This window comes from Rhinoderma darwinii, chromosome 1, assembly GCF_050947455.1.
Source record: "Rhinoderma darwinii isolate aRhiDar2 chromosome 1, aRhiDar2.hap1, whole genome shotgun sequence".
NCBI classification, from domain to species: domain Eukaryota; kingdom Metazoa; phylum Chordata; class Amphibia; order Anura; family Rhinodermatidae; genus Rhinoderma; species Rhinoderma darwinii.
Genome location: NC_134687.1, coordinates 382470197 through 382495652, shown reverse-complemented (window position 1 = coordinate 382495652; position 25456 = coordinate 382470197). Strand labels below are relative to the sequence as shown.

The 25456-nt window shown below is 34.8% G+C and overlaps 10 non-coding genes across 10 annotated transcripts; all 10 read left to right on the top strand.

The window, feature by feature from the left end:
- Nucleotides 1-864: 864 nt before the first annotated feature.
- Nucleotides 865-937, top strand: TRNAT-UGU (transfer RNA threonine (anticodon UGU)). Its single transcript has one exon. It is a non-coding gene; the product is annotated as a tRNA-Thr (tRNA).
- A 955-nt stretch (nucleotides 938-1892) lies between these two features.
- Nucleotides 1893-1965, top strand: TRNAT-UGU (transfer RNA threonine (anticodon UGU)). Its single transcript has one exon. It is a non-coding gene; the product is annotated as a tRNA-Thr (tRNA).
- Nucleotides 1966-3146: 1181 nt separating this feature from the next.
- Nucleotides 3147-3219, top strand: TRNAT-UGU (transfer RNA threonine (anticodon UGU)). The gene has a single exon. It is a non-coding gene; the product is annotated as a tRNA-Thr (tRNA).
- A 2990-nt stretch (nucleotides 3220-6209) lies between these two features.
- Nucleotides 6210-6282, top strand: TRNAT-UGU (transfer RNA threonine (anticodon UGU)). The gene has a single exon. It is a non-coding gene; the product is annotated as a tRNA-Thr (tRNA).
- A 2660-nt stretch (nucleotides 6283-8942) lies between these two features.
- Nucleotides 8943-9015, top strand: TRNAT-UGU (transfer RNA threonine (anticodon UGU)). Its single transcript has one exon. It is a non-coding gene; the product is annotated as a tRNA-Thr (tRNA).
- Nucleotides 9016-11101: 2086 nt separating this feature from the next.
- TRNAT-UGU (transfer RNA threonine (anticodon UGU)) lies at nucleotides 11102-11174 on the top strand. Its single transcript has one exon. It is a non-coding gene; the product is annotated as a tRNA-Thr (tRNA).
- A 1634-nt stretch (nucleotides 11175-12808) lies between these two features.
- Nucleotides 12809-12881, top strand: TRNAT-UGU (transfer RNA threonine (anticodon UGU)). The gene has a single exon. It is a non-coding gene; the product is annotated as a tRNA-Thr (tRNA).
- Nucleotides 12882-14515: 1634 nt separating this feature from the next.
- TRNAT-UGU (transfer RNA threonine (anticodon UGU)) lies at nucleotides 14516-14588 on the top strand. Its single transcript has one exon. It is a non-coding gene; the product is annotated as a tRNA-Thr (tRNA).
- A 1633-nt stretch (nucleotides 14589-16221) lies between these two features.
- Nucleotides 16222-16294, top strand: TRNAT-UGU (transfer RNA threonine (anticodon UGU)). The gene has a single exon. It is a non-coding gene; the product is annotated as a tRNA-Thr (tRNA).
- Nucleotides 16295-18414: 2120 nt separating this feature from the next.
- Nucleotides 18415-18487, top strand: TRNAT-UGU (transfer RNA threonine (anticodon UGU)). The gene has a single exon. It is a non-coding gene; the product is annotated as a tRNA-Thr (tRNA).
- Nucleotides 18488-25456: the final 6969 nt, after the last annotated feature.

The window sequence follows — 25456 nt, the reverse complement described above, 5'->3', positions numbered from 1 at the left end:
AAACTGAGAATATTCAGACATCATTGCTTCACTCAATACATTGTTTATGTCCAACATTACCTCTTTTATTTTTTTATAAACAGGAAATTATGCATGTTCGGTTTTGCATGAAAAATTTTGGAAAAAAATTGCCTCTGGCCGTGTCAATTTTGTTCATAAAGGAAGATATTTGCACTGTTTCCATATACTTCACTCATTCAGTCCCCAAAAACATCAATTCATTCAGTTGTGATTTCCAAACTGTCTTAAAGTTTTATTTGTTTCTATGTTTCTGTAGCATGTTTCTAAAACCTTAATGTAAAACATATAACATTTTTCATGACTGCATGATGGACACTCTGTTTCTCTCCAATCTACTAAAAACCAATTTGATTTTTCTGTCAATCTACCGATTGACATGACTGTTTCTCTCCAATCCACTAAAAACCGATAAATAGCATCAATTCATTCAGTTGTGATTTCCAAACTGTCTTAAAGTTTGATTTGTTTCTATGTTTCTGTAGCATGTTTCTAAAACCTTAATGTAAAACATATAACATTTTTCATGACTGCATGATGGACACTCTGTTTCTCTCCAATCTACTAAAAACCAATTTGATTTTTCTGTCAATCTACCGATTGACATGACTGTTTCTCTCCAATTCACTAAAAACCGATAAATAGCATCAATTCATTCAGTTGTGATTTCCAAACTGTCTTAAAGTTTGATTTGTCTAAAATCAACCAATAAATTCGCAGCTAGTTCTGGAGTTATGGTTTTATTTGGTCATGCCTCTCCTTTGTAAGACCATCTATAGGCTAATGGAAGGATACGACTTGGGTGATTTCGAATAAAACCCACGTCGTTGCGTTAGTCAATATGTCGGCTTCATAGCTCAGTGGTTAGAGCACTGGTCTTGTAAACCAGGGGTCGTGAGTTCAATTCTCACTGGGGCCTTTATAGGCAGTGCCTAGAGTATTTCCTAAGGTATTTACTTCATCACAGACAATTCCAACATGTCAATATCTTTAAGATAATTGCTTGGACCAAACTGAGAATATTCAGACATCATTGCTTCATTCAATACATTGTTTATGTCCAACATTACCACTTTTATTGTTTTATAAACAGGAAATTATGCATGTTCGGTTTTGCATGAAAAATTTTGGAAAAAAATTGCCTCTGGCCGTGTCAATTTTGTTCATAAAGGAAGATATTTGCACTGTTTCCATATACTTCACTCATTCAGTCCCCAAAAACATCAATTCATTCAGTTGTGATTTCCAAACTGTCTTAAAGTTTTATTTGTTTCTATGTTTCTGTAGCATGTTTCTAAAACCTTAATGTAAAACATATAACATTTTTCATGACTGCATGATGGACACTCTGTTTCTCTCCAATCTACTAAAAACCAATTTGATTTTTCTGTCAATCTACCGATTGACATGACTGTTTCTCTCCAATCCACTAAAAACCGATAAATAGCATCAATTCATTCAGTTGTGATTTCCAAACTGTCTTAAAGTTTGATTTGTTTCTATGTTTCTGTAGCATGTTTCTAAAACCTTAATGTAAAACATATAACATTTTTCATGACTGCATGATGGACACTCTGTTTCTCTCCAATCTACTAAAAACCAATTTGATTTTTCTGTCAATCTACCGATTGACATGACTGTTTCTCTCCAATTCACTAAAAACCGATAAATAGCATCAATTCATTCAGTTGTGATTTCCAAACTGTCTTAAAGTTTGATTTGTCTAAAATCAACCAATAAATTCGCAGCTAGTTCTGGAGTTATGGTTTTATTTGGTCATGCCTCTCCTTTGTAAGACCATCTATAGGCTAATGGAAGGATACGACTTGGGTGATTTCGAATAAAACCCACGTCGTTGCGTTAGTCAATATGTCGGCTTCATAGCTCAGTGGTTAGAGCACTGGTCTTGTAAACCAGGGGTCGTGAGTTCAATTCTCACTGGGGCCTTTATAGGCAGTGCCTAGAGTATTTCCTAAGGTATTTACTTCATCACAGACAATTCCAACATGTCAATATCTTTAAGATAATTGCTTGGACCAAACTGAGAATATACAGACATCATTGCTTCATTCAATACATTGTTTATGTCCAACATTACCACTTTTATTTTTTTATAAACAGGAAATTATGCATGTTCGGTTTTGCATGAAAAATTTTGGAAAAAAATTGCCTCTGGCCGTGTCAATTTTGTTCATAAAGGAAGATATTTGCACTGTTTCCATATACTTCACTCATTCAGTCCCCAAAAACATCAATTCATTCTGATGTGATTTCCAAACTGTCTAAAAGTTTGATTTGTTTCTATGTTTCTGTAGCATGTTTCTAAAACCTTAATGTAAAACATATAACATTTTTCATGACTGCATGATGGACACTCTGTTTCTCTCCAATCTACTAAAAACCAATTTGATTTTTCTGTCAATCTACCGATTGACATGACTGTTTCTCTCCAATCCACTAAAAACCGATAAATAGCATCAATTCATTCAGTTGTGATTTCCAAACTGTCTTAAAGTTTGATTTGTTTCTATGTTTCTGTAGCATGTTTCTAAAACCTTAATGTAAAACATATAACATTTTTCATGACTGCATGATGGACACTCTGTTTCTCTCCAATCTACTAAAAACCAATTTGATTTTTCTGTCAATCTACCGATTGACATGACTGTTTCTCTCCAATTCACTAAAAACCGATAAATAGCATCAATTCATTCAGTTGTGATTTCCAAACTGTCTTAAAGTTTTATTTGTTTCTATGTTTCTGTAGCATGTTTCTAAAACCTTAATGTAAAACATATAACATTTTTCATGACTGCATGATGGACACTCTGTTTCTCTCCAATCTACTAAAAACCAATTTGATTTTTCTGTCAATCTACCGATTGACATGACTGTTTCTCTCCAATCCACTAAAAACCGATAAATAGCATCAATTCATTCAGTTGTGATTTCCAAACTGTCTTAAAGTTTGATTTGTCTAAAATCAACCAATAAATTCGCAGCTAGTTCTGGAGTTATGGTTTTATTTGGTCATGCCTCTCCTTTGTAAGACCATCTATCGGCTAATGGAAGGATACGACTTGGGTGATTTCGAATAAAACCCACGTCGTTGCGTTAGTCAATATGTCGGCTTCATATCTCAGTGGTTAGAGCACTGGTCTTGTAAACCAGGGGTCGTGAGTAAAATCCTCACTGGGGCCTTTATAGGCAGTGCCTAGAGTATTTCCTAAGGTATTTACTTCATCACAGACAATTCCAACATGTCAATATCTTTAAGATAATTGCTTGGACCAAACTGAGAATATTCAGACATCATTGCTTCATTCAATACATTGTTTATGTCCAACGTTACCTCTTTTATTTTTTTATAAACAGGAAATTATGCATGTTCGGTTTTGCATGAAAAATTTTGGAAAAAAATTGCCTCTGGCCGTGTCAATTTTGTTCATAAAGGAAGATATTTGCACTGTTTCCATATACTTCACTCATTCAGTCCCCAAAAACATCAATTCATTCTGATGTGATTTCCAAACTGTCTAAAAGTTTGATTTGTTTCTATGTTTCTGTAGCATGTTTCTAAAACCTTAATGTAAAACATATAACATTTTTCATGACTGCATGATGGAAAACTCTGTTTCTCTCCAATCTACTAAAAACCAATTTAATTTTTTTGTCAATCTACCGATTGACATGACTGTTTCTCTCCAATCCACTAAAAACCGATAAATAGCATCAATTCATTCAGTTGTGATTTCCAAACTGTCTTAAAGTTTGATTTGTTTCTATGTTTCTGTAGCATGTTTCTAAAACCTTAATGTAAAACATATAACATTTTTCATGACTGCATGATGGACACTCTGTTTCTCTCCAATCTACTAAAAACCAATTTGATTTTTCTGTCAATCTACCGATTGACATGACTGTTTCTCTCCAATCCACTAAAAACCGATAAATAGCATCAATTCATTCAGTTGTGATTTCCAAACTGTCTTAAAGTTTGATTTGTTTCTATGTTTCTGTAGCATGTTTCTAAAACCTTAATGTAAAACATATAACATTTTTCATGACTGCATGATGGACACTCTGTTTCTCTCCAATCTACTAAAAACCAATTTGATTTTTCTGTCAATCTACCGATTGACATGACTGTTTCTCTCCAATCCACTAAAAACCGATAAATAGCATCAATTCATTCAGTTGTGATTTCCAAACTGTCTTAAAGTTTTATTTGTTTCTATGTTTCTGTAGCATGTTTCTAAAACCTTAATGTAAAACATATAACATTTTTCATGACTGCATGATGGACACTCTGTTTCTCTCCAATCTACTAAAAACCAATTTGATTTTTCTGTCAATCTACCGATTGACATGACTGTTTCTCTCCAATCCACTAAAAACCGATAAATAGCATCAATTCATTCAGTTGTGATTTCCAAACTGTCTTAAAGTTTGATTTGTTTCTATGTTTCTGTAGCATGTTTCTAAAACCTTAATGTAAAACATATAACATTTTTCATGACTGCATGATGGACACTCTGTTTCTCTCCAATCTACTAAAAACCAATTTGATTTTTCTGTCAATCTACCGATTGACATGACTGTTTCTCTCCAATCCACTAAAAACCGATAAATAGCATCAATTCATTCAGTTGTGATTTCCAAACTGTCTTAAAGTTTGATTTGTTTCTATGTTTCTGTAGCATGTTTCTAAAACCTTAATGTAAAACATATAACATTTTTCATGACTGCATGATGGACACTCTGTTTCTCTCCAATCTACTAAAAACCAATTTGATTTTTCTGTCAATCTACCGATTGACATGACTGTTTCTCTCCAATCCACTAAAAACCGATAAATAGCATCAATTCATTCAGTTGTGATTTCCAAACTGTCTTAAAGTTTTATTTGTTTCTATGTTTCTGTAGCATGTTTCTAAAACCTTAATGTAAAACATATAACATTTTTCATGACTGCATGATGGACACTCTGTTTCTCTCCAATCTACTAAAAACCAATTTGATTTTTCTGTCAATCTACCGATTGACATGACTGTTTCTCTCCAATCCACTAAAAACCGATAAATAGCATCAATTCATTCAGTTGTGATTTCCAAACTGTCTTAAAGTTTGATTTGTTTCTATGTTTCTGTAGCATGTTTCTAAAACCTTAATGTAAAACATATAACATTTTTCATGACTGCATGATGGACACTCTGTTTCTCTCCAATCTACTAAAAACCAATTTGATTTTTCTGTCAATCTACCGATTGACATGACTGTTTCTCTCCAATCCACTAAAAACCGATAAATAGCATCAATTCATTCAGTTGTGATTTCCAAACTGTCTTAAAGTTTGATTTGTTTCTATGTTTCTGTAGCATGTTTCTAAAACCTTAATGTAAAACATATAACATTTTTCATGACTGCATGATGGACACTCTGTTTCTCTCCAATCTACTAAAAACCAATTTGATTTTTCTGTCAATCTACCGATTGACATGACTGTTTCTCTCCAATCCACTAAAAACCGATAAATAGCATCAATTCATTCAGTTGTGATTTCCAAACTGTCTTAAAGTTTTATTTGTTTCTATGTTTCTGTAGCATGTTTCTAAAACCTTAATGTAAAACATATAACATTTTTCATGACTGCATGATGGACACTCTGTTTCTCTCCAATCTACTAAAAACCAATTTGATTTTTCTGTCAATCTACCGATTGACATGACTGTTTCTCTCCAATCCACTAAAAACCGATAAATAGCATCAATTCATTCAGTTGTGATTTCCAAACTGTCTTAAAGTTTGATTTGTTTCTATGTTTCTGTAGCATGTTTCTAAAACCTTAATGTAAAACATATAACATTTTTCATGACTGCATGATGGACACTCTGTTTCTCTCCAATCTACTAAAAACCAATTTGATTTTTCTGTCAATCTACCGATTGACATGACTGTTTCTCTCCAATCCACTAAAAACCGATAAATAGCATCAATTCATTCAGTTGTGATTTCCAAACTGTCTTAAAGTTTGATTTGTCTAAAATCAACCAATAAATTCGCAGCTAGTTCTGGAGTTATGGTTTTATTTGGTCATGCCTCTCCTTTGTAAGACCATCTATAGGCTAATGGAAGGATACGACTTGGGTGATTTCGAATAAAACCCACGTCGTTGCGTTAGTCAATATGTCGGCTTCATAGCTCAGTGGTTAGAGCACTGGTCTTGTAAACCAGGGGTTGTGAGTTCAATTCTCACTGGGGCCTTTATAGGCAGTGCCTAGAGTATTTCCTAAGGTATTTACTTCATCACAGACAATTCCAACATGTCAATATCTTTAAGATAATTGCTTGGACCAAACTGAGAATATTCAGACATCATTGCTTCGTTCAATACATTGTTTATGTCCAACATTACCTCTTTTATTTTTTTATAAACAGGAAATTATGCATGTTCGGTTTTGCATGAAAAATTTTGGAAAAAAATTGCCTCTGGCCGTGTCAATTTTGTTCATAAAGGAAGATATTTGCACTGTTTCCATATACTTCACTCATTCAGTCCCCAAAAACATCAATTCATTCTGATGTGATTTCCAAACTGTCTAAAAGTTTGATTTGTTTCTATATTTCTGTAGCATGTTTCTAAAACCTTAATGTAAAACATATAACATTTTTCATAACTGCATGATGGAAAACTCTGTTTCTCTCCAATCTACTAAAAACCAATATAATTTTTCTGTCAATCTACTGATTGACATGACTGTTTCTCTCCAATCCACTAAAAACCGATAAATAGCATCAATTCATTCAGTTGTGATTTCCAAACTGTCTTAAAGTTTGATTTGTTTCTATGTTTCTGTAGCATGTTTCTAAAACCTTAATGTAAAACATATAACATTTTTCATGACTGCATGATGGACACTCTGTTTCTCTCCAATCTACTAAAAACCAATTTGATTTTTCTGTCAATCTACCGATTGACATGACTGTTTCTCTCCAATCCACTAAAAACCGATAAATAGCATCAATTCATTCAGTTGTGATTTCCAAACTGTCTTAAAGTTTTATTTGTTTCTATGTTTCTGTAGCATGTTTCTAAAACCTTAATGTAAAACATATAACATTTTTCATGACTGCATGATGGACACTCTGTTTCTCTCCAATCTACTAAAAACCAATTTGATTTTTCTGTCAATCTACCGATTGACATGACTGTTTCTCTCCAATCCACTAAAAACCGATAAATAGCATCAATTCATTCAGGGGTCGTGAGTTCAATTCTCACTGGGGCCTTTATAGGCAGTGCCTAGAGTATTTCCTAAGGTATTTACTTCATCACAGACAATTCCAACATGTCAATATCTTTAAGATAATTGCTTGGACCAAACTGAGAATATTCAGACATCGTTGCTTCATTCAATACATTGTTTATGTCCAACATTACCTCTTTTATTTTTTTATAAACAGGAAATTATGCATGTTCGGTTTTGCATGAAAAATTTTGGAAAAAAATTGCCTCTGGCCGTGTCAATTTTGTTCATAAAGGAAGATATTTGCACTGTTTCCATATACTTCACTCATTCAGTCCCCAAAAACATCAATTCATTCTGATGTGATTTCCAAACTGTCTAAAAGTTTGATTTGTTTCTATATTTCTGTAGCATGTTTCTAAAACCTTAATGTAAAACATATAACATTTTTCATAACTGCATGATGGAAAACTCTGTTTCTCTCCAATCTACTAAAAACCAATATAATTTTTCTGTCAATCTACTGATTGACATGACTGTTTCTCTCCAATCCACTAAAAACCGATAAATAGCATCAATTCATTCAGTTGTGATTTCCAAACTGTCTTAAAGTTTGATTTGTTTCTATGTTTCTGTAGCATGTTTCTAAAACCTTAATGTAAAACATATAACATTTTTCATGACTGCATGATGGACACTCTGTTTCTCTCCAATCTACTAAAAACCAATTTGATTTTTCTGTCAATCTACCGATTGACATGACTGTTTCTCTCCAATCCACTAAAAACCGATAAATAGCATCAATTCATTCAGTTGTGATTTCCAAACTGTCTTAAAGTTTTATTTGTTTCTATGTTTCTGTAGCATGTTTCTAAAACCTTAATGTAAAACATATAACATTTTTCATGACTGCATGATGGACACTCTGTTTCTCTCCAATCTACTAAAAACCAATTTGATTTTTCTGTCAATCTACCGATTGACATGACTGTTTCTCTCCAATCCACTAAAAACCGATAAATAGCATCAATTCATTCAGTTGTGATTTCCAAACTGTCTTAAAGTTTTATTTGTTTCTATGTTTCTGTAGCATGTTTCTAAAACCTTAATGTAAAACATATAACATTTTTCATGACTGCATGATGGACACTCTGTTTCTCTCCAATCTACTAAAAACCAATTTGATTTTTCTGTCAATCTACCGATTGACATGACTGTTTCTCTCCAATCCACTAAAAACCGATAAATAGCATCAATTCATTCAGTTGTGATTTCCAAACTGTCTTAAAGTTTGATTTGTTTCTATGTTTCTGTAGCATGTTTCTAAAACCTTAATGTAAAACATATAACATTTTTCATGACTGCATGATGGACACTCTGTTTCTCTCCAATCTACTAAAAACCAATTTGATTTTTCTGTCAATCTACCGATTGACATGACTGTTTCTCTCCAATCCACTAAAAACCGATAAATAGCATCAATTCATTCAGTTGTGATTTCCAAACTGTCTTAAAGTTTGATTTGTCTAAAATCAACCAATAAATTCGCAGCTAGTTCTGGAGTTATGGTTTTATTTGGTCATGCCTCTCCTTTGTAAGACCATCTATAGGCTAATGGAAGGATACGACTTGGGTGATTTCGAATAAAACCCACGTCGTTGCGTTAGTCAATATGTCGGCTTCATAGCTCAGTGGTTAGAGCACTGGTCTTGTAAACCAGGGGTTGTGAGTTCAATTCTCACTGGGGCCCTTATAGGCAGTGCCTAGAGTATTTCCTAAGGTATTTACTTCATCACAGACAATTCCAACATGTCAATATCTTTAAGATAATTGCTTGGACCAAACTGAGAATATTCAGACATCATTGCTTCGTTCAATACATTGTTTATGTCCAACATTACCTCTTTTATTTTTTTATAAACAGGAAATTATGCATGTTCGGTTTTGCATGAAAAATTTTGGAAAAAAATTGCCTCTGGCCGTGTCAATTTTGTTCATAAAGGAAGATATTTGCACTGTTTCCATATACTTCACTCATTCAGTCCCCAAAAACATCAATTCATTCTGATGTGATTTCCAAACTGTCTAAAAGTTTGATTTGTTTCTATATTTCTGTAGCATGTTTCTAAAACCTTAATGTAAAACATATAACATTTTTCATAACTGCATGATGGAAAACTCTGTTTCTCTCCAATCTACTAAAAACCAATATAATTTTTCTGTCAATCTACTGATTGACATGACTGTTTCTCTCCAATCCACTAAAAACCGATAAATAGCATCAATTCATTCAGTTGTGATTTCCAAACTGTCTTAAAGTTTGATTTGTTTCTATGTTTCTGTAGCATGTTTCTAAAACCTTAATGTAAAACATATAACATTTTTCATGACTGCATGATGGACACTCTGTTTCTCTCCAATCTACTAAAAACCAATTTGATTTTTCTGTCAATCTACCGATTGACATGACTGTTTCTCTCCAATCCACTAAAAACCGATAAATAGCATCAATTCATTCAGTTGTGATTTCCAAACTGTCTTAAAGTTTTATTTGTTTCTATGTTTCTGTAGCATGTTTCTAAAACCTTAATGTAAAACATATAACATTTTTCATGACTGCATGATGGACACTCTGTTTCTCTCCAATCTACTAAAAACCAATTTGATTTTTCTGTCAATCTACCGATTGACATGACTGTTTCTCTCCAATCCACTAAAAACCGATAAATAGCATCAATTCATTCAGTTGTGATTTCCAAACTGTCTTAAAGTTTGATTTGTTTCTATGTTTCTGTAGCATGTTTCTAAAACCTTAATGTAAAACATATAACATTTTTCATGACTGCATGATGGACACTCTGTTTCTCTCCAATCTACTAAAAACCAATTTGATTTTTCTGTCAATCTACCGATTGACATGACTGTTTCTCTCCAATCCACTAAAAACCGATAAATAGCATCAATTCATTCAGTTGTGATTTCCAAACTGTCTTAAAGTTTGATTTGTTTCTATGTTTCTGTAGCATGTTTCTAAAACCTTAATGTAAAACATATAACATTTTTCATGACTGCATGATGGACACTCTGTTTCTCTCCAATCTACTAAAAACCAATTTGATTTTTCTGTCAATCTACCGATTGACATGACTGTTTCTCTCCAATCCACTAAAAACCGATAAATAGCATCAATTCATTCAGTTGTGATTTCCAAACTGTCTTAAAGTTTTATTTGTTTCTATGTTTCTGTAGCATGTTTCTAAAACCTTAATGTAAAACATATAACATTTTTCATGACTGCATGATGGACACTCTGTTTCTCTCCAATCTACTAAAAACCAATTTGATTTTTCTGTCAATCTACCGATTGACATGACTGTTTCTCTCCAATCCACTAAAAACCGATAAATAGCATCAATTCATTCAGTTGTGATTTCCAAACTGTCTTAAAGTTTGATTTGTTTCTATGTTTCTGTAGCATGTTTCTAAAACCTTAATGTAAAACATATAACATTTTTCATGACTGCATGATGGACACTCTGTTTCTCTCCAATCTACTAAAAACCAATTTGATTTTTCTGTCAATCTACCGATTGACATGACTGTTTCTCTCCAATCCACTAAAAACCGATAAATAGCATCAATTCATTCAGTTGTGATTTCCAAACTGTCTTAAAGTTTGATTTGTCTAAAATCAACCAATAAATTCGCAGCTAGTTCTGGAGTTATGGTTTTATTTGGTCATGCCTCTCCTTTGTAAGACCATCTATAGGCTAATGGAAGGATACGACTTGGGTGATTTCGAATAAAACCCACGTCGTTGCGTTAGTCAATATGTCGGCTTCATAGCTCAGTGGTTAGAGCACTGGTCTTGTAAACCAGGGGTTGTGAGTTCAATTCTCACTGGGGCCTTTATAGGCAGTGCCTAGAGTATTTCCTAAGGTATTTACTTCATCACAGACAATTCCAACATGTCAATATCTTTAAGATAATTGCTTGGACCAAACTGAGAATATTCAGACATCATTGCTTCGTTCAATACATTGTTTATGTCCAACATTACCTCTTTTATTTTTTTATAAACAGGAAATTATGCATGTTCGGTTTTGCATGAAAAATTTTGGAAAAAAATTGCCTCTGGCCGTGTCAATTTTGTTCATAAAGGAAGATATTTGCACTGTTTCCATATACTTCACTCATTCAGTCCCCAAAAACATCAATTCATTCTGATGTGATTTCCAAACTGTCTAAAAGTTTGATTTGTTTCTATATTTCTGTAGCATGTTTCTAAAACCTTAATGTAAAACATATAACATTTTTCATAACTGCATGATGGAAAACTCTGTTTCTCTCCAATCTACTAAAAACCAATATAATTTTTCTGTCAATCTACTGATTGACATGACTGTTTCTCTCCAATCCACTAAAAACCGATAAATAGCATCAATTCATTCAGTTGTGATTTCCAAACTGTCTTAAAGTTTGATTTGTTTCTATGTTTCTGTAGCATGTTTCTAAAACCTTAATGTAAAACATATAACATTTTTCATGACTGCATGATGGACACTCTGTTTCTCTCCAATCTACTAAAAACCAATTTGATTTTTCTGTCAATCTACCGATTGACATGACTGTTTCTCTCCAATCCACTAAAAACCGATAAATAGCATCAATTCATTCAGTTGTGATTTCCAAACTGTCTTAAAGTTTTATTTGTTTCTATGTTTCTGTAGCATGTTTCTAAAACCTTAATGTAAAACATATAACATTTTTCATGACTGCATGATGGACACTCTGTTTCTCTCCAATCTACTAAAAACCAATTTGATTTTTCTGTCAATCTACCGATTGACATGACTGTTTCTCTCCAATCCACTAAAAACCGATAAATAGCATCAATTCATTCAGTTGTGATTTCCAAACTGTCTTAAAGTTTTATTTGTTTCTATGTTTCTGTAGCATGTTTCTAAAACCTTAATGTAAAACATATAACATTTTTCATGACTGCATGATGGACACTCTGTTTCTCTCCAATCTACTAAAAACCAATTTGATTTTTCTGTCAATCTACCGATTGACATGACTGTTTCTCTCCAATCCACTAAAAACCGATAAATAGCATCAATTCATTCAGTTGTGATTTCCAAACTGTCTTAAAGTTTGATTTGTTTCTATGTTTCTGTAGCATGTTTCTAAAACCTTAATGTAAAACATATAACATTTTTCATGACTGCATGATGGACACTCTGTTTCTCTCCAATCTACTAAAAACCAATTTGATTTTTCTGTCAATCTACCGATTGACATGACTGTTTCTCTCCAATCCACTAAAAACCGATAAATAGCATCAATTCATTCAGTTGTGATTTCCAAACTGTCTTAAAGTTTGATTTGTCTAAAATCAACCAATAAATTCGCAGCTAGTTCTGGAGTTATGGTTTTATTTGGTCATGCCTCTCCTTTGTAAGACCATCTATAGGCTAATGGAAGGATACGACTTGGGTGATTTCGAATAAAACCCACGTCGTTGCGTTAGTCAATATGTCGGCTTCATAGCTCAGTGGTTAGAGCACTGGTCTTGTAAACCAGGGGTTGTGAGTTCAATTCTCACTGGGGCCTTTATAGGCAGTGCCTAGAGTATTTCCTAAGGTATTTACTTCATCACAGACAATTCCAACATGTCAATATCTTTAAGATAATTGCTTGGACCAAACTGAGAATATTCAGACATCATTGCTTCGTTCAATACATTGTTTATGTCCAACATTACCTCTTTTATTTTTTTATAAACAGGAAATTATGCATGTTCGGTTTTGCATGAAAAATTTTGGAAAAAAATTGCCTCTGGCCGTGTCAATTTTGTTCATAAAGGAAGATATTTGCACTGTTTCCATATACTTCACTCATTCAGTCCCCAAAAACATCAATTCATTCTGATGTGATTTCCAAACTGTCTAAAAGTTTGATTTGTTTCTATATTTCTGTAGCATGTTTCTAAAACCTTAATGTAAAACATATAACATTTTTCATAACTGCATGATGGAAAACTCTGTTTCTCTCCAATCTACTAAAAACCAATATAATTTTTCTGTCAATCTACTGATTGACATGACTGTTTCTCTCCAATCCACTAAAAACCGATAAATAGCATCAATTCATTCAGTTGTGATTTCCAAACTGTCTTAAAGTTTGATTTGTTTCTATGTTTCTGTAGCATGTTTCTAAAACCTTAATGTAAAACATATAACATTTTTCATGACTGCATGATGGACACTCTGTTTCTCTCCAATCTACTAAAAACCAATTTGATTTTTCTGTCAATCTACCGATTGACATGACTGTTTCTCTCCAATCCACTAAAAACCGATAAATAGCATCAATTCATTCAGTTGTGATTTCCAAACTGTCTTAAAGTTTTATTTGTTTCTATGTTTCTGTAGCATGTTTCTAAAACCTTAATGTAAAACATATAACATTTTTCATGACTGCATGATGGACACTCTGTTTCTCTCCAATCTACTAAAAACCAATTTGATTTTTCTGTCAATCTACCGATTGACATGACTGTTTCTCTCCAATCCACTAAAAACCGATAAATAGCATCAATTCATTCAGTTGTGATTTCCAAACTGTCTTAAAGTTTTATTTGTTTCTATGTTTCTGTAGCATGTTTCTAAAACCTTAATGTAAAACATATAACATTTTTCATGACTGCATGATGGACACTCTGTTTCTCTCCAATCTACTAAAAACCAATTTGATTTTTCTGTCAATCTACCGATTGACATGACTGTTTCTCTCCAATCCACTAAAAACCGATAAATAGCATCAATTCATTCAGTTGTGATTTCCAAACTGTCTTAAAGTTTGATTTGTTTCTATGTTTCTGTAGCATGTTTCTAAAACCTTAATGTAAAACATATAACATTTTTCATGACTGCATGATGGACACTCTGTTTCTCTCCAATCTACTAAAAACCAATTTGATTTTTCTGTCAATCTACCGATTGACATGACTGTTTCTCTCCAATCCACTAAAAACCGATAAATAGCATCAATTCATTCAGTTGTGATTTCCAAACTGTCTTAAAGTTTGATTTGTCTAAAATCAACCAATAAATTCGCAGCTAGTTCTGGAGTTATGGTTTTATTTGGTCATGCCTCTCCTTTGTAAGACCATCTATAGGCTAATGGAAGGATACGACTTGGGTGATTTCGAATAAAACCCACGTCGTTGCGTTAGTCAATATGTCGGCTTCATAGCTCAGTGGTTAGAGCACTGGTCTTGTAAACCAGGGGTTGTGAGTTCAATTCTCACTGGGGCCTTTATAGGCAGTGCCTAGAGTATTTCCTAAGGTATTTACTTCATCACAGACAATTCCAACATGTCAATATCTTTAAGATAATTGCTTGGACCAAACTGAGAATATTCAGACATCATTGCTTCATTCAATACATTGTTTATGTCCAACATTACCTCTTTTATTTTTTTATAAACAGGAAATTATGCATGTTCGGTTTTGCATGAAAAATTTTGGAAAAAAATTGCCTCTGGCCGTGTCAATTTTGTTCATAAAGGAAGATATTTGCACTGTTTCCATATACTTCACTCATTCAGTCCCCAAAAACATCAATTCATTCAGTTGTGATTTCCAAACTGTCTTAAAGTTTTATTTGTTTCTATGTTTCTGTAGCATGTTTCTAAAACCTTAATGTAAAACATATAACATTTTTCATGACTGCATGATGGACACTCTGTTTCTCTCCAATCTACTAAAAACCAATTTGATTTTTCTGTCAATCTACCGATTGACATGACTGTTTCTCTCCAATCCACTAAAAACCGATAAATAGCATCAATTCATTCAGTTGTGATTTCCAAACTGTCTTAAAGTTTTATTTGTTTCTATGTTTCTGTAGCATGTTTCTAAAACCTTAATGTAAAACATATAACATTTTTCATGACTGCATGATGGACACTCTGTTTCTCTCCAATCTACTAAAAACCAATTTGATTTTTCTGTCAATCTACCGATTGACATGACTGTTTCTCTCCAATCCACTAAAAACCGATAAATAGCATCAATTCATTCAGTTGTGATTTCCAAACTGTCTTAAAGTTTGATTTGTTTCTATGTTTCTGTAGCATGTTTCTAAAACCTTAATGTAAAACATATAACATTTTTCATGACTGCATGATGGACACTCTGTTTCTCTCCAATCTACTAAAAACCAATTTGATTTTTCTGTCAATCTACCGATTGACATGACTGTTTCTCTCCAATCCACTAAAAACCGATAAATAGCATCAATTCATTCAGTTGTGATTTCCAAACTGTCTTAAAGTTTTATTTGTTTCTATGTTTCTGTAGCATGTTTCTAAAACCTTAATGTAAAACATATAACATTTTTCATGACTGCATGATGGACACTCTGTTTCTCTCCAATCTACTAAAAACCAATTTGATTTTTCTGTCAATCTACCGATTGACATGACTGTTTCTCTCCAATCAACTAAAAACCGATAAATAGCATCAATTCATTCAGTTGTGATTTCCAAACTGTCTTAAAGTTTGATTTGTTTCTATGTTTCTGTAGCATGTTTCTAAAACCTTAATGTAAAACATATAACATTTTTCATGACTGCATGATGGACACTCTGTTTCTCTCCAATCTACTAAAAACCAATTTGATTTTTCTGTCAATCTACCGATTGACTTGACTGTTTCTCTCCAATCCACTAAAAACCGATAAATAGCATCAATTCATTCAGTTGTGATTTCCAAACTGTCTTAAAGTTTGATTTGTCTAAAATCAACCAATAAATTCGCAGCTAGTTCTGGAGTTATGGTTTTATTTGGTCATGCCTCTCCTTTGTAAGACCATCTATAGGCTAATGGAAGGATACGACTTGGGTGATTTCGAATAAAACCCACGTCGTTGCGTTAGTCAATATGTCGGCTTCATAGCTCAGTGGTTAGAGCACTGGTCTTGTAAACCAGGGGTCGTGAGTTCAATTCTCATTGGGGCCTTTATAGGCAGTGCCTAGAGTATTTCCTAAGGTATTTACTTCATCACAGACAATTCCAACATGTCAATATCTTTAAGATAATTGCTTGGACCAAACTGAGAATATTCAGACATCATTGCTTCATTCAATACATTGTTTATGTCCAACATTACCACTTTTATTTTTTTATAAACAGGAAATTATGCATGTTCGGTTTTGCATGAAAAATTTTGGAAAAAAATTGCCTCTGGCCGTGTCAATTTTGTTCATAAAGGAAGATATTTGCACTGTTTCCATATACTTCACTCATTCAGTCCCCAAAAACATCAATTCATTCTGATGTGATTTCCAAACTGTCTAAAAGTTTGATTTGTTTCTATGTTTCTGTAGCATGTTTCTAAAACCTTAATGTAAAACATATAACATTTTTCATAACTGCATGATGGAAAACTCTGTTTCTCTCCAATCTACTAAAAACCAATATAATTTTTCTGTCAATCTACTGATTGACATGACTGTTTCTCTCCAATCCACTAAAAACCGATAAATAGCATCAATTCATTCAGTTGTGATTTCCAAACTGTCTTAAAGTTTTATTTGTTTCTATGTTTCTGTAGCATGTTTCTAAAACCTTAATGTAAAACATATAACATTTTTCATGACTGCATGATGGACACTCTGTTTCTCTCCAATCTACTAAAAACCAATTTGATTTTTCTGTCAATCTACCGATTGACATGACTGTTTCTCTCCAATCCACTAAAAACCGATAAATAGCATCAATTCATTCAGTTGTGATTTCCAAACTGTCTTAAAGTTTTATTTGTTTCTATGTTTCTGTAGCATGTTTCTAAAACCTTAATGTAAAACATATAACATTTTTCATGACTGCATGATGGACACTCTGTTTCTCTCCAATCTACTAAAAACCAATTTGATTTTTCTGTCAATCTACCGATTGACATGACTGTTTCTCTCCAATCCACTAAAAACCGATAAATAGCATCAATTCATTCAGTTGTGATTTCCAAACTGTCTTAAAGTTTGATTTGTCTAAAATCAACCAATAAATTCGCAGCTAGTTCTGGAGTTATGGTTTTATTTGGTCATGCCTCTCCTTTGTAAGACCATCTATAGGCTAATGGAAGGATACGACTTGGGTGATTTCGAATAAAACCCACGTCGTTGCGTTAGTCAATATGTCGGCTTCATAGCTCAGTGGTTAGAGCACTGGTCTTGTAAAACATGTCAATACCTTTAAGATAATTGCTTGGACCAAACTGAGAATATTCAGACATCATTGCTTCATTCAATACATTGTTTATGTCCAACATTACCTCTTTTATTTTTTTATAAACAGGAAATTATGCATGTTCGGTTTTGCATGAAAAATTTTGGAAAAAAATTGCCTCTGGCCGTGTCAATTTTGTTCATAAAGGAAGATATTTTCACTGTTTCCATATACTTCACTCATTCAGTCCCCAAAAACATCAATTCATTCTGATGTGATTTCCAAACTGTCTAAAAGTTTGATTTGTTTCTATGTTTCTGTAGCATGTTTCTAAAACCTTAATGTAAAACATATAACATTTTTCATGACTGCATGATGGACAACTCTGTTTCTCTCCAATCTACTAAAAACCAATTTAATTTTTCTGTCAATCTACCGATTGACATGACTGTTTCTCTCCAATCCACTAAAAACCGATAAATAGCATCAATTCATTCAGTTGTGATTTCCAAACTGTCTTAAAGTTTGATTTGTTTCTATGTTTCTGTAGCATGTTTCTAAAACCTTAATGTAAAACATATAACATTTTTCATGACTGCATGATGGACACTCTGTTTCTCTCCAATCTACTAAAAACCAATTTGATTTTTCTGTCAATCTACCGATTGACATGACTGTTTCTCTCCAATCCACTAAAAACCGATAAATAGCATCAATTCATTCAGTTGTGATTTCCAAACTGTCTTAAAGTTTGATTTGTCTTAAATCAACCAATAAATTCGCAGCTAGTTCTGGAGTTATGGTTTTATTTGGTCATGCCTCTCCTTTGTAAGACCATCTATAGGCTAATGGAAGGATACGACTTGGGTGATTTCGAATAAAACCCACGTCGTTGCGTTAGTCAATATGTCGGCTTCATATCTCAGTGGTTAGAGCACTGGTCTTGTAAACCAGGGGTCGTGAGTTCAATTCTCACTGGGGCCTTTATAGGCAGTGCCTAGAGTATTTCCTAAGGTATTTACTTCATCACAGACAGACAATTCCAACATGTCAATATCTTTAAGATAATTGCTTGGACCAAACTGAGAATATTCAGACATCATTGCTTCATTCAATACATTGTTTATGTCCAACATTACCTCTTTTATTTTTTTATAAACAGGAAATTATGCATGTTCGGTTTTGCATGAAAAATTTTGGAAAAAAATTGCCTCTGGCCGTGTCAATTTTGTTCATAAAGGAAGATATTTGCACTGTTTCCATATACTTCACTCATTCAGTCCCCAAAAACATCAATTCATTCTGATGTGATTTCCAAACTGTCTAAAAGTTTGATTTGTTTCTATGTTTCTGTAGCATGTTTCTAAAACCTTAATGTAAAACATATAACATTTTTCATAACTGCATGATGGAAAACTCTGTTTCTCTCCAATCTACTAAAAACCAATATAATTTTTCTGTCAATCTACTGATTGACATGACTGTTTCTCTCCAATCCACTAAAAACCGATAAATAGCATCAATTCATTCAGTTGTGATTTCCAAACTGTCTTAAAGTTTTATTTGTTTCTATGTTTCTGTAGCATGTTTCTAAAACCTTAATGTAAAACATATAACATTTTTCATGACTGCATGATGGACACTCTGTTTCTCTCCAATCTACTAAAAACCAATTTGATTTTTCTGTCAATCTACCGATTTTACAGTTTTACACTTTTATTTTGACATGACTGTTTCTCTCCAATCCACTAAAAACCGATAAATAGCATCAATTCATTCAGTTGTGATTTCCAAACTGTCTTAAAGTTTGATTTGTCTAAAATCAACCAATAAATTCGCAGCTAGTTCTGGAGTTATGGTTTTATTTGGTCTACAATGATATATAATGGTTTCCAAAATGCGATCACATGCATTTACATTCTGAAACTGGGATACACAGCAGTGTATCTACGCACTTGTCTGTAGCTCCGATGTTTCCTTGTTGACATCCGCCAGATCATGTGACTTCCACGGCTGATTCGGTCATGTGACCGCTCAGTTCTGATGTGTCAGCTGGTCAGGCAGTCTACTTGCGGGCTGTGTTTTGTCCCGATCATCGCCTGCGCACGCGCAGGCTTTTGACCTTCTTCATCTTGAACTCTGTGATGTGTCATGCATGTGATGTGATTGGCGTCTCGAATGCCTCGTCACTTGCCTCATCACTTCGGTCAGCTGTAAGTGATGAGGCTACTTACCAGCTGCGTACGCGATTGGTGTTCTATCTGTATAAATTCCTCCTCTTAGCTCTCTGGCACCACCCCCGGACGAAGGCTTTTCCGCCGAAACGCGCGTCGGGTGTGACGCCAGACAGCAGGATAACATACCATGGGTAAGACTCTTACATGTCACTTATACACCTTCCTCTATACCAGTTTGTGGATGGGCTAGGTATTTCTGCCCTATCCCTTATATTTACAACCATCTACCATGATCTAGGACTGTGTATACTAATTGAAATTGACTTGTCAGTCCCCTTCCATGTTATCCTTTTGAGTATAATACCTCTATATTTATACACTGTGATCTATACCTGTCTGGCTTCCAAACATTTCCACACTGTGGCAATCATCCTTGATTTTAATGTGTGATATATGTTTTATGTTCTGTATAAATAAAGATCATTATGTTTATTAGTCAAAGCTGTGTATTGACTCCATTTTTTAGGTTTTTGTTCTTGATATTTTAGGAGTCATAGCTACCTGTTACTTACAGTCATAGGCATCATTGTACGCCCCTCTTTTTCCTTGTCTATACGACATTACTTATGGACATAATTTTAAGGGGAATTTAGGTTGTCCTCCAAATTGGTTGTGTATATTCATTATCTGTTGTTCTTTCAGATTCCAGGAGGTCCACCGACATGGACTTCACAGCCAGGGAAAAGACCTGGCTGACCAAACTCAATTTGGTTTTTAAGGATGATGCCACAGGGGTAGATCCTGACACCAGGGAGAATGTTGCTGCCCTTAAAAACACCTTTAGAACCCTTTTCCACAAACGGGTTAAAACTTGGTGGAATAAGGCCTTTCTCGAAAAATATTTACAACGGGGCCTCCTTCCCAGAGGCCTTCGTATCCAAGTTTTCCCTTCTTTCCCAGTGGATGATGACATGTTTACGTCACGGTGGGAGGATGCTTGTAATATAGCATCCAAAACTTTTATGGAACTCCTGGTCGGTCTAGATAGGAAAGGGCTTGAAACCATAGATGTTGATATCCAATTAATACAAACCCAACTTAAAGACAAAATGAGTAATGAAGATTTTGGAATCTTTTTTCAGTCCCTGGAGCTAGACATGGACAAATGGGAAAAAGAAATACAGGAGGTCAAGAAAAACAAATTTATGCGTGATCAGAATGATGCATCTCTGAACCGTGTATATAGATGGCGTAACCCGAAACCTAAGAATAAAATTATATTTAGAACGTCGTCCATGTCGTCGGGTAATTCTACATCAGAATCCAGTGACACATCACAGGGGATGAGAACACGAAGCACCATGGACCCCAGACGATTTAATGAGAATGGTTACAGAGGTCGTCAAAGACGCAAACAAACTGGACGCCATATGGAACCACGCGGTTCTGGAGCCTATAACAGGCAAAGAAGGGTGGACCCATCAGAAAACCTAATGGACAACCCAAGGCTTAAGGTAATTAACCTATCAGAACATACTCTATCAAGTATTGATACAGGGGTCCTGTCTAAGGGGATGACATTTGTGCCCGCCTCACAATTCGATACTTTTACAGCAATAAAGGACCTCCATCTATTTGCCAGGAGTCTCATGTTCAAGAGATGGTACCATAGGAGAGATGACAGTTACAATTTTGAGACACCGGAAGAAATTGAGACATTGCGATGTTTGGAACAACTGCTGAACGAACAAGAAGAATTAACAGCAGGTAGGATTCCGATCTCTATACTTAAACGTTCTACCAGATTTCCACAATTTGCTACATGCCCTCCTATCGAGCTATTCGTTAAATTGGTGACACAGGATTTGGAAAAAATTCCTGTATCCATTAGACATGATAACCTCTCTATAGTTGAACGTAAGAGCCTTAAAAAATTAAGGAATTTACCGGATATTATATACAAACCGGCAGATAAAGGGGGTAATATAGTGGTCTGGCCAAGAAACATGTACGAGAAAGAGGCATATCGGCACTTGAGAAATCCTACCTGCTACAAAAAGCTGACATTCAACCCTCTCTCTTCTTTCAGTGCAGCTTTAATGGATATTCTAAGGGAAGCCTCAGATGATGGTATCATCTCTGCTGAATTGAAGGAATGTTTGACCATACAAGAACCTACAATAGCAAGCCTGTACTTGCTACCTAAGATTCACAAGAATCCTAAAGTACCACCTGGACGCCCCATTATTTCGGGAAGGGGAAATTTATGTGATAATCTTAGTAAGTACATAGATGCTATGCTAAAACCATCAGTTGAGACCCTCCCGTCCTATCTGAGGGACTCTGCGGATCTTATTCAAAAATTAGAGGGTATTCATCTTGACCCTGGGATGCTATTAGCCACCTGTGATGTCGAGTCGTTATATACTAACATCAGACACCAGGATGGTTTGTGTGCAGCGGCATACTTCTTGAGAATGACTGATACAGACCCTGCCAAGATCCAATTTATACTAACTATCTTGGAGTTTGTGTTGACCCATAACTTTTTCACTTTTGGAGGTTCCTTCTACCTACAGCTCCAGGGCACTGCAATGGGGGCAGCATGTGCACCATCATATGCCAACCTATTCCTGGGGCTGTGGGAGAGGGATCTCTTTCTGTCTGACCGGATGTCGTCGGTGAGCAAGGTCGTACTTTGGACCAGATTCATCGACGACATTTTCTTGATATGGCATGGCACAAGGGAGGAGTTTTACTCTTTTGTAACTGAATTGAATTGTAATGAGGTCAACATCAAGTTGACATGGAGAGTAGAAGATCAGGCAATAGATTTTCTGGATGTGCTCATCAAACGTGACAATGATGGGTACATACAGACGGATGTCCATAGAAAAGAAACCGCTGTTAATTCATATTTGCATGCATCCTCGTCTCACCCTAGGCATATGATACGGGCTATTCCAACAGGACAATTCCTTCGAATGAAGAGGCTTTGTTCCACCGAAGAGGACTTTGAAAAACAGGCAGCTATTCTGAGACAGCGTTTTCTGGATAGAGGATACAATATAAAGAATATACGGAAGGCATACAATAGAGCTTGTAAAACAACCCGCTCTAAACTATTGCAGCCTGTAGTCAAGCGATCACTACCCTCACAAATTAGGTATGTGACAACTTACCATGACAGGTGGGGGGAAATGGTGCAATGTTTGTCTAAATACTGGCCCCTACTGAGGACAGACCCAGTCCTTTCGGAATTGTTGCCCCTGAGACCTTCGGTGGCCTCCAGACGAGCGATGAACCTTCGAGACACACTGGTTCACAGTCATTATGGCCCTCCTACAATAAAACCTATTTTTGGTGCAGGTAAACCACGTTGGGGCTGTCGCCCATGCGGACGTTGTATTGCCTGCCCAAACATCATTATGAGTGAGGAGTTCTGGGATTCAAGCAAGGAGATGAAGTATAGAATCACGTGGCCCATTACATGCAACACGAAAGGGGTGATCTACTATGCCCAGTGCCCGTGTCCCTTGATATACATTGGGTTGACTACAAGAGAACTAAAGGTAAGGATACGAGAACATGTGAATGGGATCGAGGCTGCCAGAGGAACGATGCCCGAAATGGTAGATTCATTAAAAACTTTGCCTAAGCACTTCTTTCTCCATCACAGTTGTGATTCTAAGGGCCTGCGTGCCATGGGCATAGACCATACGGAGGTGGGCCTTAGAGGTGGGTCTCTGATGAAGAAACTTCTTCGATTAGAGACCCGTTGGATCTGGAAATTGAAAACCATGCATCCAACAGGCCTTAACGAGAATTTGGGTTTTGCGGCCTTTCTATAACTGGTGTCAGGATCTCTTGTGTGATGCTTTTAGGTGTCGAACAATGACATGATAATTTTAATGTTGTAACTTTTTTCTTTTCTTGTCTTTGTTTCTGAATTTTAGGTCCTGTTGACCATTTTTTTGATGATTTATGAGTCTATTTGGAGGCCATTTATGCATTTTAGATGAACATCTGCACTATTACCTTCTCATTAGATGGATGGATATAATTAATAAATATTTTGTGGTTCTTTTCCTTCTTTTTTTCTGTATTATCTGAATTATATATTTAGTTTATAATAATTTATTTCGTTTATATATGTGGTCATGTAGGCATGTCATTAATTTCTCATATATTTTTTCTTTTTATATTGTTGGTTTCATATGCATGGGCGTAGGGGTATATTGCACATTGCACATTTTTTCATGTGTTTTATGTGTTTCATGTATGCATGTGCGTACTATACACACATATATATGCTTTTAACACAAAAATAGGATCTTCCTCGATATATATGTGTGTACCTCTTTTAGTACATCTGGGTTTGTATACACTCATATGTATATATGTGTATATATAGTTTTTCACATTTATTCACATATATTTTTCTAATCACTAGCAACTAAACACACAACATAGAGAATAAATAATGAAAGATCTAATTCTCTTTTATAAATTTCTTCTACGATCTTCACAAACATACACTAATTTAATTTAATTTATTATTCACAATTCACTTTGCACACACTATTTTCATTTTTAATCATATACTTTTGGATATATGGTCGATGTAGCACTATTTTTATATCTACAATATTAATAAATTTTAGTTTTTATAATATAAGTTATGTGCATGTGTTGATATGTATGTGTGTATATTTCTTTATATATGGTTATATATATATATGCATATTTTACCCACATAGTGTAATGATTAATTTATTTTATTATACATAGTAAATGTGTTTTGTATGTTATGTATTACTTATTTATTTATATATTTCGCAAATGCATTACCTGTCTGTCACATATTTATATATATATGTATATATTTATATATGTATATATCCTTCATATATATTGTGTATTCATTCATTGTTGTTTTTGTTTTTATATGTACACATGTACACTGTATACTATGAAATAGGGAAAGATTAGGGATAGTAAATGTATTTTTATATCTGTATACAATGATATATAATGGTTTCCAAAATGCGATCACATGCATTTACATTCTGAAACTGGGATACACAGCAGTGTATCTACGCACTTGTCTGTAGCTCCGATGTTTCCTTGTTGACATCCGCCAGATCATGTGACTTCCACGGCTGATTCGGTCATGTGACCGCTCAGTTCTGATGTGTCAGCTGGTCAGGCAGTCTACTTGCGGGCTGTGTTTTGTCCCGATCATCGCCTGCGCACGCGCAGGCTTTTGACCTTCTTCATCTTGAACTCTGTGATGTGTCATGCATGTGATGTGATTGGCGTCTCGAATGCCTCGTCACTTGCCTCATCACTTCGGTCAGCTGTAAGTGATGAGGCTACTTACCAGCTGCGTACGCGATTGGTGTTCTATCTGTATAAATTCCTCCTCTTAGCTCTCTGGCACCACCCCCGGACGAAGGCTTTTCCGCCGAAACGCGCGTCGGGTGTGACGCCAGACAGCAGGATAACATACCATGGGTAAGACTCTTACATGTCACTTATACACCTTCCTCTATACCAGTTTGTGGATGGGCTAGGTATTTCTGCCCTATCCCTTATATTTACAACCATCTACCATGATCTAGGACTGTGTATACTAATTGAAATTGACTTGTCAGTCCCCTTCCATGTTATCCTTTTGAGTATAATACCTCTATATTTATACACTGTGATCTATACCTGTCTGGCTTCCAAACATTTCCACACTGTGGCAATCATCCTTGATTTTAATGTGTGA